We start from the raw sequence: 16,955 nt of genomic DNA, 5'->3' as shown, positions 1-16,955 counted from the left end.
GCAGTTTCCGAATTACGATGTTATCTTACTCGGCTGTGCATATGTACTTTCACCTGTGTGCGTCTGAACTTCATTTATGTACGTCGAATATGCTTTGATTGTGTGGCGCACCTCTTCTCGTTTATCTAAGACTCTTCATTAGCTCTGCTAGGTTATCTAACTTATTTTCTAATTCCTGTGTTCGAAGTTCTTGTCTATATTCTTCATCACTATAACCAACTGCTCCTTTGTTTTCATCTCCTGCAGTAGCAGTGTCTGCTATTTTAGTTCTTGCGTATCTATGCATCTTCGCTCACAGCATATACAAACAGACGTATTTGTACACCTGACACCAATATGTCCCATGTTAATGGATAATGAGATATTGGAACATGGGTTTTTTCACTTTATTACAAAAAGGTTAGTGAATACACTGTCTACAGCCGATACTCTCAGGTGAGTACCTTGTCTACCAGACCGCTCGAATGGTACTGGCTAACTCTCACAAGCAAGATGCAATCTTTCCCTCTCAACATGGTGAACTGTTAGGTTTTGTGGAATTCTCCACTGTGATGGAAATATACTGTCACATTATGATTTCGGGGACAAATCACTTATAACACAAGTTCAGTGATCGCTCTCGCCAACCTCTGGGACACAGCACTCCCAAATAGGTCAGTAACCTCACAGTATAGAACACATATTTTGCATATAAGGATTAGGACATATATGTATATATATATATATATATATATATATATATATATATATATATATAAATAAATAATATAATATGTATGTATATATGTATGTATGTGTATATATATATATATATATATATAAATAATATAATATATATAAATATATATATATAAATATAAATATATATATATATATATATGTATATATATATATATATATATATATATATATATATATATATATATATGTACACATATACATATACATACATACACACACTTTAGCAGAGGTACACACACACATTATATATATATATATATATATATATATGTATATATATATATGTATATATATATATATATATATATATATATATATATATATATATATATATATATATATATACATACACTCATTAGCAGAGGTACCTGTCATTGCCCTGGTATATTTGCCCTTGGATTTAGAATGTGTACATAAATCCTCCATCATTCACAAATATTTTGATCCAAATGAAGTCATCAGGAAATCATTATTGTTTAATAGTAAGTTTTCAAAAAAATCTTTTCAAATGGTGGGATGTTCCATTGAGAATTTTTTTTTCAGATATTTTGGAGGTTCAACCAACAGCCAGTCTAATTTTCCCTTCACTGCAACACAATCCAGGAGGTTCATTCTTTGATTTCTTGATTCCTGACTACTTATAGCACCAGCCACACGTTGAGATACTACCGCTAGGCAGTGTTACATTGGACCCTTCAATCTGGTTACGGTTTACTTCCCTTTGCCCACACACACACCGAATAATCTGGCATATTATTTACGCCTTACAACACTAAAATTACATAACAATTCTACTTCACCCAAGGAGTTAACTACTGCACTGTAATTGTTCAGTGGCTACTTTCCTCTTGGTAAGGGTAGAAGAGACTCTTTAGCTATGGTAAGCAGTCTTTTTAGGAGAAGGACACTCCAAAATTAAACCATTGTTCTCTAGACTTGTGTAGTACCATAGCTTTTGTACCATGGTCTTTCACTTTTTTGTGTTGGAGTTCTCTTGCTTGAGGGTACATTCCGGCACACTATTCTGTCTAATTTCTCTTCCTCTTGTTTTGTTAAAGTTTTTATGATTTACATAAGAAATATTTTAATGTTACTATTCTTAAAATATTTTATTTTTCCTTGTTTCCTCTCCTCACTGGGCTATTTTCCCCGATGCGGCCCCTGGGCTTATAGCATCCTACTTTTCCAACTAGAGTTGTAGCCTAGCAAGTAATAAGGATAATTTTATTTTTTATGTATTATTTTCAAGGCGAGAAATTCATTAGTCTTCATCATGTGCTTCATGTGTAGTTGCCATTCTGCTTGTATTAATGTTCCATCTTAAATTCATCTGTTCTTCATATTCTGCTATACGGCTATCGGTGGCCTGTTGGCAACGTCCCTGACTGGTCAAAGCCAGACTGGAGTTCGAGTCTCGCTCAAACTCTTTAGTTTCTTTGGTTTCTGCAACCTCACTATCCTCGTGAGCTAAGGATTGGAGTTTCAGGGGGAGACTAAAGGTCTACCTACTGAGTCATCAGCAACCATTGCCTAGCCTTCCCTGGTCCTAGTTAGGATGGGGAGGGCGTTAGGTCGCTGATCATATTTATATATGGTTAGTCTCTAGGACATTGTCTTGCTTGATAAGAAAGTGCCACTGTCCCTTGCCTCTGCCATTATGAGCGGCATTTAAACCTTTAAAACTTACAACAAATAACCTAGCGAGGTTGTAAGTGTGGCAAACTACAAAATATCTGTATTTGGAAATACATAATAAGATTTGCTCCTTGTGAATTACATAGAATAATACCTTCTTTATATTATAGCAAAATCAGATAACAATTTGTTTCCCAAGGTGATTACAAAGATAAAATAAAAGTTTATTTCAATATTTCACAGAACTTTATCATTATTCAAGATAGTTTTATTACTCCTGGTCGTCAGGTAACTAAACTGACCCCATTAAGTCGATGTGAATAAGGAAAAAAGGAATAAGATTGGAGAAGTTATGAAAGAGAATCAAAATTAGATGATAATTAACGACTCGGGCAAATGATGGATGAATGAGGCATTTCCTTAATGGAGGTTAATGATATAATGTCTATTAACTCTAGATGAAATTTCCCTTAAACCAAACATTGTGACATTGTGAGAACGTGTTATTGGTTTTCCAATTTATATATATATATATATATATATATATATATATAGTATATATATAGTATATATATAGTATATATATATATATATATATATATATATATATATAGTATATATATATAGTATATACATATATATATATATATATCTATATATAGTATATATGTATTTATATATATGTATATGTATATATATGTATATGTATATATATATATATATACACACACACACACACACATATATATATATATATATATATATATATATATATGTGTGTGTGTGTGTGTGTGTGTATGTAGGTAGTAGGTTGGCCAGAGTATCAGCCACCCGTTGAGATACTACCGCTAGAGAGTTATTGGTTCCTTTGAGTGACCAGACAGTAATACATTGTATCCTTCTCTGTGGTTACCGCTTATTTTCCTTTTGCCTACACATACACTGAATAGTCTGGCCTATTCTTTACATATTCCTCTGTCTTCATACACCTGACAACACTGAGATTACCAAACAATTCTTCTCTGTTCAAGGTGTTAACTACGGCAATATGATTGTTCAGTATCTACTATCTTCTTGGCAATGGTAGAAGAAACTCTTTAGCTATGGTAAGCAGCTCGTCTAGGAGAAGGACACTCCAAAATCAAACCATTGTTCTCTGGTCTTGGATAGTGGCATAACCTCTGTACCATGGTCTTTCACTGTCTTGTGGTAGAGTTCTCTTGCTTGAGTGTACACCTGGGCACTATTCTATCGTATTTCTTTTCATGTTATTTTAAAGTTTTTATAGTTTATTTTGAAAGATTTGTTGTAATGTCGTTGCGGTTCTTAAAATATTTCATTTAAATTTTTAATAAATTTTTTTGTAATATCCTTATTTCCTTTCCTCACTGGGCTATTTTCCCTGTTGGAGCCCTTGTGCTTGTAGCATCCTGCTTTGCCAGCTAGGGTTGTAGCTTAATAATAATAATAATAATAATAATAATAATAATAATAATAATGGGTGGGGTGGTGAGTGGCAGGCACTCTCGCTCTTGACAGGACTTCTAGGACTGGCTTTCGCATGCCCCATCACAAAGGAACCGTTTTTTTTTTCTTTCTTTTTTTGTGCGCGCGTGCGCGCGTTTGCGTGTGTGCAGAATTTGACCCAGATGGCTTAGTCCACGGGGGGATGTTACAGCTCCAATACTGAAAGGTTTATATTTTCTATATCGACAAACCCTCGTGACTTCTCGACATGTCTCAATTTCTTCGGCTTCAAAAAGGATGTTGTGGTTCTGATACCTATTAGATTACAATTCCTCAAGTCAACAAGTCTACGTGACACCTTAAAATAACCTCTGCTCTCTCTCTCTCTCTCTCTCTCTCTCTCTCTCTCTCTCTCTCTCTGACCCTTAACTTCATATGTTAACGAAATTAGTATATTATTGTTACATAAATTTATTCATATATACATTTATATATATATATATATACACATATATAGATATGTATATATATACCTATATCTTAAAGATATACAATATATATTTATATACACCTATATATATATATATATATATATATATATATATATATATATATATATATATATATATATATATATACAATACACATATCTTATATATGTACAATATATATATTATATATATATATATTTATATATACGTATATATTTGTATATATATTATATATACATATATTTGTATATATTGTTTATATATATACTTATTTATATAATGTTTATATTTGTATGTGTATAAATATGTATTGGCAAGAACCGAAAAAGTAAAATCTTCTTGAATGAGTAAATAGCAAAAAAGACTGCGAGTTTGATATTTATCATATGAAGGGAAGCAATGAAACAACCAAAAAATGGAGCAGTCAAAGCTCCTTATTCCCATCATAGCCTGGGCCGAGCTGACGCCCGGAAGGAGAATCGATGGAACCGAAGGGCCAATTTCGAGGGAAATTTTATTGGTCTTAATAAGAGACGATGGTTTCGCTCCACTGATATAACCCCGCTCACTTGCTAGAACTAGCGGATACAATTTTTTTTTTTTTATAGGAAATCTAATTAAATGTACTTTGAGGTCGTTTGCTAGTCCTTTTGGCCTGTGTTATTTTTCAGGGTTAGTAATATAATGTTTTTTTTTTCTCAATGAGACATCATTGATTTGTATGTTTATATGGCTTTGATTAGAACTAAATCTTCCTCTTACGATATATGTATACACACACACACACATATATATATATATATATGTATATATATATATAATATATATATATATATATATATATATATATATATATATATATATACATAAATATATATATATATGTATATATATAATTTATATAATATATATATATACATATATATATGTATATATATATATATATATATATACATATATATATATATATATATATATATATATATATATATATATATATATATATATATATATATATTATCTCTAAAATTCGGGAAGTTCAAAATTCTACTTCGAACACTTATTTCTGACGCTTCTCCTTCGTCAATATTTAATGGCACATTTGGTGTTTCAGTATGAAGTGCAGCACTAATGAATGCCCCAATCATTAGATTAAAGAGGAAATCAAACGCATAGCCTGTCCTGCTTGTACTCGATGAAGATTTCTTCTACTTTTCCCATGAATTATGCGGGTGAAAGTAACCGTACACTTTTTATCAACTGTTTTATGGATAAAAAACGACATCTATATATTTTATGATCGTCCCCATTCAGATGAGGTAAATAGAACTATATTGAGAATTCGGTAGCCTATTGGAAACGCCCTTGCCTGGCTATATGCTGGACTGGGGTTCGAGTCACTCTCAAGCCGTATGGTTTCTTGTAGTGAGTCTGCAAACTCACCATCCTTTTGAGCTTAAGATGGCGGGTTTTGGGGGATGCCTATAGATCTACAAGCAGATTTATCAGCAGCCATTGCCTTGGCCATCCTGGTCTTAGTGTGGATGGAAAGAGGGATTGGACGCTGATCACACATGTATGTGATTAGTCTCTAGTGCATTGTCACTGTCCCTTGCCTCTGCCATTCATGAGCGACCTTTAAACCTTTAGATAGTAGGTCAAAAAGAAGAATAAACCGATCCTTCAGCCGAGGGAAGCAGGAGAGACAGCTGAATATTAGAAATCTAAAGGATAGCTGAAATGAAATGCAAGAGAGGATGGAATCCTGCCATTTTAATTCCGGCGAATGAATGAAAATCCCCCGAAATACATTTCTGGAAAATCACATCATCCATTTTCTTGGAAATCTGGAACTGGGGAGAAGGAGAGAGTCAGGACAGGAGAGAAAAGGATTTCAGAGGAAGATGAGAACGTCGGCACATTGGATTTTTTTTTGTGTGTGTGTGGGGGGGGCGGGGAGTGGGGGGGGGGGAAAGAAGGTGCAGCTTTTAAGGTCCTTCTTTGATGCGTGGCTGAAAGCGGGTAATGTCTTTGTTGTTTTGTCCTACACAGAAGTGAAACGTCATGATTTTATATCGAATTCAAGAGAGTTAAGGTTTCTTTCCTCTCCTTTTCTAGTTTTAGGTTTTTTTTCGTATTTTTTCCTTTAAATTCCCTTAGTAACCAAGACTTTTTTGTTGCATTTTTCCTATTTACAACAACTTATCCAGTCTAATTAAAGTAATTCTCTCTCTCTCTCTCTCTCTCTCTCTCTCTCTCTCTCTCTCTCTCTCTCTCTCTCTCTCTCTCTCTCTCTCTCATGAAACATCGCTGTGTTTGTTTCCTCCTTAATGAGAATAAGAGAAGCGCAAATGAACATAGCTTTTTGAAAGGGAAACCATTTGACATTTCTTTCAGTCTGAGGACCCTCAATTTGTTGTCTTTTTAATAGTAAATTTCAACGTTAATGATAAACCAAACATTGTTGAAATATGTTTCTTATACCGTTCTCCTTCTTTATATTTTATTGCTGAACGAAAACCTTTGTTTTTGCATTATAGACTGTTGTTTCGTCAGTTTTCGAATGAATGGATTGTAAAAACAGAGTTTAAAGAACTCATAATTTTTGCTTGACATCTGGTACAGGATATCGAAATAATGAAATGGAGGCTGATTCGTAATGATCTAACAATTTTTCTTATGTTCACATTTTAAACACTAGATTTTATTGGATTTATATCGCTTAAGTTTTATCATCTTGGAAATTGTTTGAATTATTTTGTACAATCAACTAGATGTGTTTTTATGTTGTCAGTAGTATTGTTAACATCCAATTTAAGGACTTTTTGGACGCAAATAAAACAATGAATTATGACAACTTTCTCCCGTAAGTTATAACCTAAAATTGTCTTATGAAAGAGTTGTGTTTTAGAAGGCAGTGTTAAGGAAAATCTCTACTCTGCTGTTGGTAACTATAACTTTGATATTGAATTCGTTAAGAACTTGTTAGCTATTATCAGATGACAAGTGATGATAATGACGGGAAATTAGTAATATTGATAACAATTTTGATAATGATTTATACAACTGTTGGTAATAACGATTTTGAAATCATTCATTTTATTGCTGCCTACTTGAGAATTGTCCTCTATATATTGTACCGTTTATATATATATATATATATATATATATATATATATATACACTATATATATATATATATATATATATATATATATATATATATATATGTATATATACTATTTATGTACATATATATATACTGTATATATATATATATACAGTATATATATATGTACATAAATAGTATATATATATATATATACTGTATATATATTCACGTGTGTGCGTATGTGTGTGTGTATGTATGTATGTGTCTGTGGTTAGTCTTTAGGACGTTTTCCTACTGTCCGTTGCCTCTGCCATTCATGAGTGACCTTTAAACCTCTAAGAAATGAGCCACATTTTTAATGAAATATATAATGTTTGAAAATAAGTGTCACACACCATAAGAAAAGTGCTTTGGAGTTAGGATATGAAAACAAAATTACATAAAAAGAAAATATATTTTAAAAGAAAATACTTAAGGAAATATTTCGAGATATTTGGGCTTTTAGAATTTTTGCGTGGTAGGAGTAACTGCTCCCAAAGGACGAGAAGAGTCCTCCAGGAATCTTAATTTGATGGAAGGACGTGTTTATGTACACAGTTTGGACTAAGAGTTTACTTAGCTCTCGGGAAATGAAAAGTAACATGTTATGAACTTTTATGGTACTTGAACTTTTAAGATATTGAGAGAGAGAGAGAGAGAGAGAGAGAGAGAGAGAGAGAGAGAGAGAGAGAGAGAGAGAGAGAGAGAGAGAGAGAGAGAGAGAGAGAAAAATTGTGTGTATGTGTGGCATTCCATTGTTGTTAAACACCTACTTCTTTGAATACAGAGCTGATATATTTAAATGTTTATTTATTTCAATCGCACACACACACACACACACATATATATATGTATATATATATATATATATATATATATATATATATATATATATATGTACGTATGTATATATGTAAGTGTGCTACTTTTATAAGCACACATTGAGTATGTGTTGTTTAAGATGTGTAAGGCTGGATAACGAAGAACATGTTATTAGCTTTAAAAGTATTTATTGTCTTAAAAACAACAGAGTTAAACATCTCCATCATAGGAGGGAGCTGGTTTGGTCGGATGACCAATTCTGGTGAAGTATAGATATGAACTGATTAAATTATCGATATCACAGATATCGTATGCTTAGTTGATGTAGCATTTTTAATACAATCTCGGAAGACACCTGCATCCGGTGACGTCACAAACTTTCACACACTGATGCATTGGTGTTGACGTTTAAGAAAAATGTTACATTGCCGAGGCTGCATTGTGCATCCTGTTTATGATTTCACATGACTACAGCAAATCTCACGGCTAGCATCTTCATCCAAAATGACATATTACGTCATGTGTTTTAAACGTGTAATAACAATTATTTCATTTATTACATTAGCTCGGCCAGCTATCTCAATTTTAAAAAAAAAAAAATTTAACAACAAGCCAAAACATGTTTACTAGGCGTGACTGGATATATGTATTATTCTTTGTTTAACTTTAGCCATAATCAAACGAGGACGAATGTCCAAATATGCACATCAGAAAATAATAACAACAATGCATATGAAAAGATATTACCAAAGCAAAGAAAAAAAATGCATGATAAATAAAGATCATATATATGGTACATTGCTAGCAAATGATTATATGGTACCAAAAAAAAATACTGACATACATATGATTCGGTAACTTGTTAAAGAATAATTGTTACCTTTGTCAGAAACATAGATTAACATAATACGGTAACTAATAAAAATATTTGTTACCTTGGTAAAAATTCAATTTTTTAGTGCACAAACACGAATTCCTGGTACGTACACGTACCACGGTTTCGTACATATATATATATATATATATATATATATATATATATATATATATATATATATATATATATATTTATTTATTTATATATAGGGCTGATATATTTTATTAGATGCCCATAGATTCTGTTAATTTAATTTTTTTTTCTCTTTTCTTTTTAACATTCCGGCTTATATATTTTATTAGATGCCGAGAGAAAAAATGATTTATATTTTTTTTTAAATGTTTTTTTAAAATGTATTTTTAACCATGCAAAGTTAAAAAATTTCCTCATTTACATATTACTAGCGTACTAACAGCTTTTCCTACAAACTCTAATTCCATCATTTTACTCCTTTATCGAATGAGGTGGCCACTTCAAACGGCTTTAAACTGAATTAAATAAGGAGTTTTGTCTGGACATGGCGAAACGTTCTGTTATAGCTTCCTGCTGTGCCGTAACCTACGCCAAACAAGGATGTTCACGGCGATAAATATCATCACCGTAATACCCAGTCCTGCTAGTAGTATGGGGTGAAGAATTTCCTTATAAGTCGGTGACAGGTGGTCCATTTCGGTTAATTTCATCAACCGCTTGGCTACTTGTCTGTTGTACGGGAGAGGTAGTGCTGGCATTGTAGAGGTCCACGTGAAGTTCGCGAAGTAGGCTCGTTCTCTGATGAGTGTCCGTAGACCAGTCACCATGGAATTAGGGGAAGTCCCGATACAACCATCTGCTGCAACGAAGATGTGGGCGAAAGACGTGGATCCGTCAGGGCATGATACATTGAAGCCGTCCTTGTCGTATCGTATCCACGAGCCATTGTTCAGTCTGCAATTGAACTCATTATTGTCAAAGGGATAAAGCTTATCCAGACAATTTTCACTTGTATGGGAGAGAGCACCGTCTAGCACTTTACCTAATTCACATGAATCCATTAAGTTTTTATGGAATTCAAATGAGTCAGCTGTACATATTTTTCTATCCATTGCGTCTGAACAGTGAGTTAATTGATTTAAGTCTTTAATGACCGTATATGTTTCCTTGTCTGGGGAAATCAATACGTGTCCTGTCAAACTGGATATTACTGGATTTGAGTGATTCGTCATGAAAGTCGGAAATGGTGATATCCTGTAAGATTGCCAGGCATCAGAAGAATCAAAAGGAATTGTAATCCTAATCTTGTTATTATCAATGCTTACTGTAATTAGGCTGTAATAAAATTCTAACCTACGTTCGCCTAACAAAGGAACATAGCCTAGTTTATCCCTTCCGTTTCCAGAATTAACTTTAAGTAATTTATAGGCAACAAATGGGGCGACAGTACACCTTTAGTTGCTAACGTGATAGCTTCTACATAATCCTTGGATTTCTCAATGAAATGTGCAATTCTGTTATGTATGTGATCTATCTTTGAATCATAATACGTTAACGTTGCCAACAAATCCTGTACTTCCATAATCTGAATGATATTATTTGAATGTTCATTTACTAAATCCATAATTTGATTGATTGAAGCTAACTGATTCTTTAGTTCTGACATAATCAATTCATCTTCATGAGGCAAGAACTCAATTTTCTTATTTTGATTACTAATTTTAAGACGATTGGAAATTCCTAAACCTAAACTTGCAACAGACCCAAAGATGTTTAATGCAGCATAAATAAACGGATATATATTTGTATGTATATATTTGTATGATTATATATATACAATATATATATATATATATATATATATATATATATATATATATATATATTTGTATGTATATATTTGTATAATTATATATATACAATATATATATATGTATATATATATATATATAATTTGTAAATATATATATATATATATATATATATATATATATAATATATATATTTATATATATGTATAATATATATATATTTATATATATGTATATATATTATAATAAATATTTGTATATATATGTATGATATATATATATACATATACATATATATATATATATATATATATATATATATATATATATATATTGTATATATAATGTATACAGTATATGTATTGTATAAATATATACTGGAAAAGTAAAAATAACAAAAATATTCTGTGGGTTTGATATTTATCATATGAAGGGAAGCAATGAAACAACCCAAAAATGGAGCAGTCAAAGCTCCTTATTCCCATCATAGCCTGGGCCGAGCTGACGCCCGGAAGGAGAATCAATGGAACCGAAGGGCCAATTTCGAGGGAAATTTTATTGGTCTTAATAAGAGACGATGGTTTCGCTCCACTGATATAACACCGCTCACTTGCAAGAACTACCGGATACATTTTTTTTAATAGGAAATCTAATTATATGTACTTTGAGGTCTTTTGCTAGTTCTTTTGACCTGTATTATTTCTCAGGGTTAGTAATATAATGATTTTTTTTCTCAATGAGACATCATTGATTACTATGTTTATATGGTTTTGATTATAACTAAATCTTCCTCTCACGATATATATATATATATATATATATATATATATATATATATATATATATATATATATATATATATTATATATATATATATTACATATTCTCTAAAATTCGGAAAGTTCAAAATTCTACTTTGAACACTTATGGGTGAAAGTAACCGTACACTTTTTATCAACTGTTTTATGGATAAAAAACGAGTTCTATATATTTTATGATCGTCCCCATTCAGATAAGTTAATTAGAACTATATTGAGAATTCTGTAGCCTATTGGAAAGGCCCTGTGGTTCGAGTCACTCTCAGGCTTGGTAGTTTCTTGTAGTGTGTCTGCAAACTCGCCATCCTTTTGAGTTTAAGATGGCGGCTTTTGGGGGACGCTTATAGATCTACAAACATTATTAGCAGCCATTGCCTTGACCATCCTGGTCCTAGTGTGGATGGAAAGAGGGATTGGACGCTGATCACATGTACTGTATATATGGTCAGTCTCTAGTGCATTGTCAATGTATCTTGCCTCTGCCATTCATGAGCGACCTTCAAACCTTTAGATAGTAGGTCAAAGAGAAGAATAAACCGATCCTTCAGCCGAGGGAAGCAGGAGAGACAGCTGAATATTAGAAATCTAAAGGAGAGCTGAAATGAAATGCAGGAGAGGATGGAATCCTGCCATTTTAATTCCGGTGAATGAGTGAAAATTCCCTCGAAATACGTTTCTGGAAAATCACGTCATCCATTTCTTTGGGTGTCTGGAACTGGAGAGAAAGAGAGTCAGGACAGGAGAGAAAAGGATTTCAGAGGAAGATGAGAACGTCGGCACATTGGATTTTTCTTTTTCTTTTTTTTTTTTTGGGGGGGGGGAGGTGTAGCTTTTAAGGTCCTTCTTTGATGTGTGCTTGAAAGCGGGTAATGTCTTTTAGCCCAGGGGCATAGTAAGAAATATGAAACCAATTGTTCAAATTGTTCTAAAAGCACCAAAATTGGCACACATGTGGATTAATACATTCTGAACAATTTTGGATATGGAGGCATTCAAGATTCTCCCCGTAGCACATTTGGCGGCCATTTTTCAAAATGGCCGCTATTTACCGTTAGCGTCATTGAATATGTACCATAATTTGTCTTTTTGTGGATGCTAAAGGTGATAAGTGTGCTAGAGGTGATAAGTATTGTACAATTACACATACTTCTGTGCTTACCAAATAATTTGGCTACCATTTCACAAGAAAATGAATTTTACTTTGCAGCGGCAGCGTTGGTGGCAGTGACGGCGGCTGCAGTAATAGTATAGTGTTGATAGTCATGGTGCTTGTAGTAGTAACTTGTGGTAACATGGTGGTGTTTTGTGTCTTTGCAGGTGAGGCAGCAGCAGCACCACCTGACATCAGAGACGCGTTGTTCCAGACTGCAGCCATGGCAAAGAAGTTCCAACTGGTCGATACTTTTGAGCAACGTACTCCCACAACACCTCCTGAGACAAACTGGAAGCTGTGTCTTGTATGTCAAGAGGAGACAACAGAGTCACTTGTCTGCCCAGTACTGTCTAAACGCCGAGACCCTGGGAGTGGATACACGACAATGGCTGCAAACTTGGTCAAATTTGATGAACTCGGAGAACTGCCAAGAACTGTTCAGTTACAGAGACTAGATGAAGGACAAGGTGTTGAGGCGACAATGGTTGCCCACCAGGCCAAGTGGCATAAAACATGTATGCTCAAATACAATAACACAATGCTACGAAGAGCAGAGAAGAGACGCATCGCAAGCAGCTCAGCATTTGATAGTACTGACAATGTCCAGGCCAAGCGCGCCAGAACAGGACATGAGCAGAACAACGCGTATGTCAAGGGTGATGGAGGAGCCATCGGCCTCACAGACAATCCAACTGCACTGAGGCGCTGGATGGTTGCCGGACCGGAGGTTGCTACAGTGATTGTGGAATTTGACGACTTCAATCTGCATCCACACGATCAAGAGGAGACACGTCACCACGAAGAGACACCAAGTGTGCAGAACACTTTTGCCAGAGATGTGCGCTCACTCGTGGCCGTCATTGAAGAGCTGGGCAACCCTTTCAAGGAGGACAGTCAGGACTTGCTGGTGCTCGACACAAAGGAGATCGCAGACCCTGCAGTCATAGAAACAGTCCGTAACGCCAAGCAGATTGGCCAAGACCAGTTTGAAGCATTCTCAAAGGAATGCATCGTGGACAGAACCAAGTCCATTGAGGTGGCAATCCACCGGAACAAGCTATCACTGTTTGCGACCAAGAGAGGACCCAATATACCCAAAGGAAAAGAACAGGTCAAATCTCTGAAGAATGATGTTGCGCTCTTCGCACGATTATATATCGGCTGCCAGACCCGTGATGGGAATCTAGAAGAGTTCTTCAGGCATGAAAATCAGCAATGCCCTCCAGCTTTATCTGACGGAGGGAGACTGTACCTAGGGAGCAAGAGTGACTTGCTGGTGTGCCTTGAAGGCCATGCTGAGCCTCAGTTTGAAGCTCCTACTGTCACTGCTGTTGTCCTCGATGGAGCAGTAATCGTACAGATGTTGAAGCCGGGTACTGCCAACACGTTCGAGGAATATGCACAGCAAGTGTTCATCCCATACGTTGTACAACGTTTCCAACATGTATCACGTCTTGACCTTGTGTGGGACAGCTACAGAGCAGATTCCCTGAAGGCATCAACCAGAGAACAGCGTGGAAAGGGAGTACGTCGGCGTGTTGTCGACTCAGCAGTCATACCAGGAAATTGGCAAAGTTTCCTGCGAGTTGATAGCAACAAAGTGGAGCTCTTCAGCTACCTCTCCACCATGCTTGCAGAGTCCTTTCAAGAAGAAGGCAAGGAACTGGTCGTCACTGATGGGGAGCAGGTGATCTGTGTTCCACAGCAAGAGGATGTCAACTCACTCGCACCATGCAACCAAGAAGAGGCAGACACCCGCATGATGCTACATGTAGCACATGCTGCACAACATGGTCACCACCAGATACAGGTTCGAACAGTAGACAGTGACGTCGTGGTCCTAGCAGTGATGGTAGTCCAGAAACTACCAGCTGGAGACGAACTCTGGGTAGCCTTTGGGACAGGCAAGAACTACCGCTACATTGCAGCCCATGAAATAGCTTCCTCCCTTGGTCCAGAGAAGGCATGTGCTCTTCCAATGTTTCATGCCATCACAGGGTGTGATACTGCAAGGACGTCAACAAGGCGAGAAAGCAGCTCTTTGCAAAGACGAACTCTGTTCAGAACATCCCGCCAACCTACGCTGCTCTGGAGCAGCATGTGAAGAGATCTGCCCTTCAGGGTGGTCATGTCTGGGGCCAGGCATTGGTACCAACGCCCGTGCTCCCTCCACCAACAGACTGGGGCTGGCATCGGAGTGATGATGGGCTCTACACACCACTCTGGACCACACTCCCCTGAGGCATCCAAGGCCTGCTATGAGCTGGTGTCTTGCGGATGCAAGAAAGGCTGCAAAAACCGCTGCAAGTGCAAGAACGCTTCACTGCAATGCACTGGTCTATGTTTCTGTGAAGGCGAATGCCAGTAGATTGGGACAGAAAACTTGCTAACCAACATTATGATCTGTAGACATTCATAATTCTGGTGACCAGATTTGAAAAGTTCGGAATCATAATTAACATAGTGTGGCAAAATCTACGTTATTGTATTACATGTATGTACTGCAGGATTACACAAGTACTGTGCCTAGAGACTGGGCTTTTGGTCGACTATATAACTACAATCTGACCATACTGTAAACTTCCCGTACTCTGTGTATTATTTTGACTAGCAATTTTGCCAGCAATTTGAAATAAAAAAGCAACTTGAGCAATTAAAGTGTGTTCCTGAAATCAGGTACTGGTTATTAGAGGTATTATGTCATTGAGTATTGAAATCTTCATCAAATGTCCACTTTTTCCACAAAATGGCGGCCAGTTTGGGGGCCATTTTTGAGAAGATTCATCTAAATATCTGTTAAACATTTATTGATGTTAATTCTGATGTAAAAAAAAGGGAATTTTGGCCCATCTAGCACCAAACTAACGACACATAATGAAGTCTATGTAATGACGCTAATGTTAAATGGCGGCCATTTTGAACAATGGCCGCCATATCTTCCTAAGGGCTAATCTTGAATGCCTCCATATCCAAAAATGTTTAGAATATATTAATCTACATGTGTGCCAATTTTGGTGCTTTTAGACCAATTTGAACAATTGGTCTGCTATGCCGCTGTACTATTTGTTGTTTTGTCCTACACAGAAGTGAAACGTCACGATTTTACCTCGAATTCATGAGAGTTAATGTTTCTTTCCTCTCCTTTTCTAGTGTTAGGGTTTTTCGTGTTTTTCCCTTTCAATTCCCTTAGTATCCAAGACTTTTTCTTGTCGCAATTTCCCTATTTACAGTTTATCCAATTTATTTGAAGTAAATCTCTCTCTCTCTCTCTCTCTCTCTCTCTCTCTCTCTCTCTCTCTCTCTCTCTCTCTCTCTCTCTCTCTCTCTCTCTGTATCATGAAACATCACTGTGTTTGTTTCATCTTTTATAATTAGAGAAGCGCAAAATAACATAGCATTTGAAAGGGAATCCATCTAACATTTCTTCCAGTCAGAGGAACCTCATCTTGCTGTCTTTTTAACAGTTAAGTTGAACGTTAAGGATAAACCAAACATTCTTGAACTATATTTCCTATTCCGTTCTCCTTCATTATATTTTAATGTTAAACGGAAAACTTTGTTTTTGCAATATAGACAGTTCTTTCGTCAGTTTTTGAATGGATGGATGATAAAAATATAATTGAAAGAAGTCATAATATTTGCTGAACATCTACTACAGGATATAGAAATAATAGGTATTTGTTTACAAGCCCACGCTCTCTATATACTGCCAAAATATGCAAACCTCCTGTTTTCCTCTATTACTTTTTCAGTATTTAAAACAACAATTCGCTACATGGGAAACAAGTTAATATTATAAAAAAACTATAGAATTATATATATATAAAAAAAAAGCCTAGCCTGGTTTCCTCCTAAACGACTTGGAACTGACATCGTCAACGTAGTCAATCAAACAGAAGTTCGTGTTGCTAGCGTACATTTAATATATATTCAAAATATATAATAAATTAAAAATGTGGTCCATACAATATACAATTCACAAATAGTGACACTTTTGAGTAATTACTCTTTTTTTT

Source organism: Palaemon carinicauda, chromosome 16, assembly GCF_036898095.1.
Source record: "Palaemon carinicauda isolate YSFRI2023 chromosome 16, ASM3689809v2, whole genome shotgun sequence".
In the NCBI taxonomy this organism is placed as follows: Eukaryota; Metazoa; Arthropoda; class Malacostraca; order Decapoda; family Palaemonidae; genus Palaemon; species Palaemon carinicauda.
The sequence above is the reverse complement of the archived record's forward strand: the minus strand, read 5'-3'. Positions refer to the sequence as shown.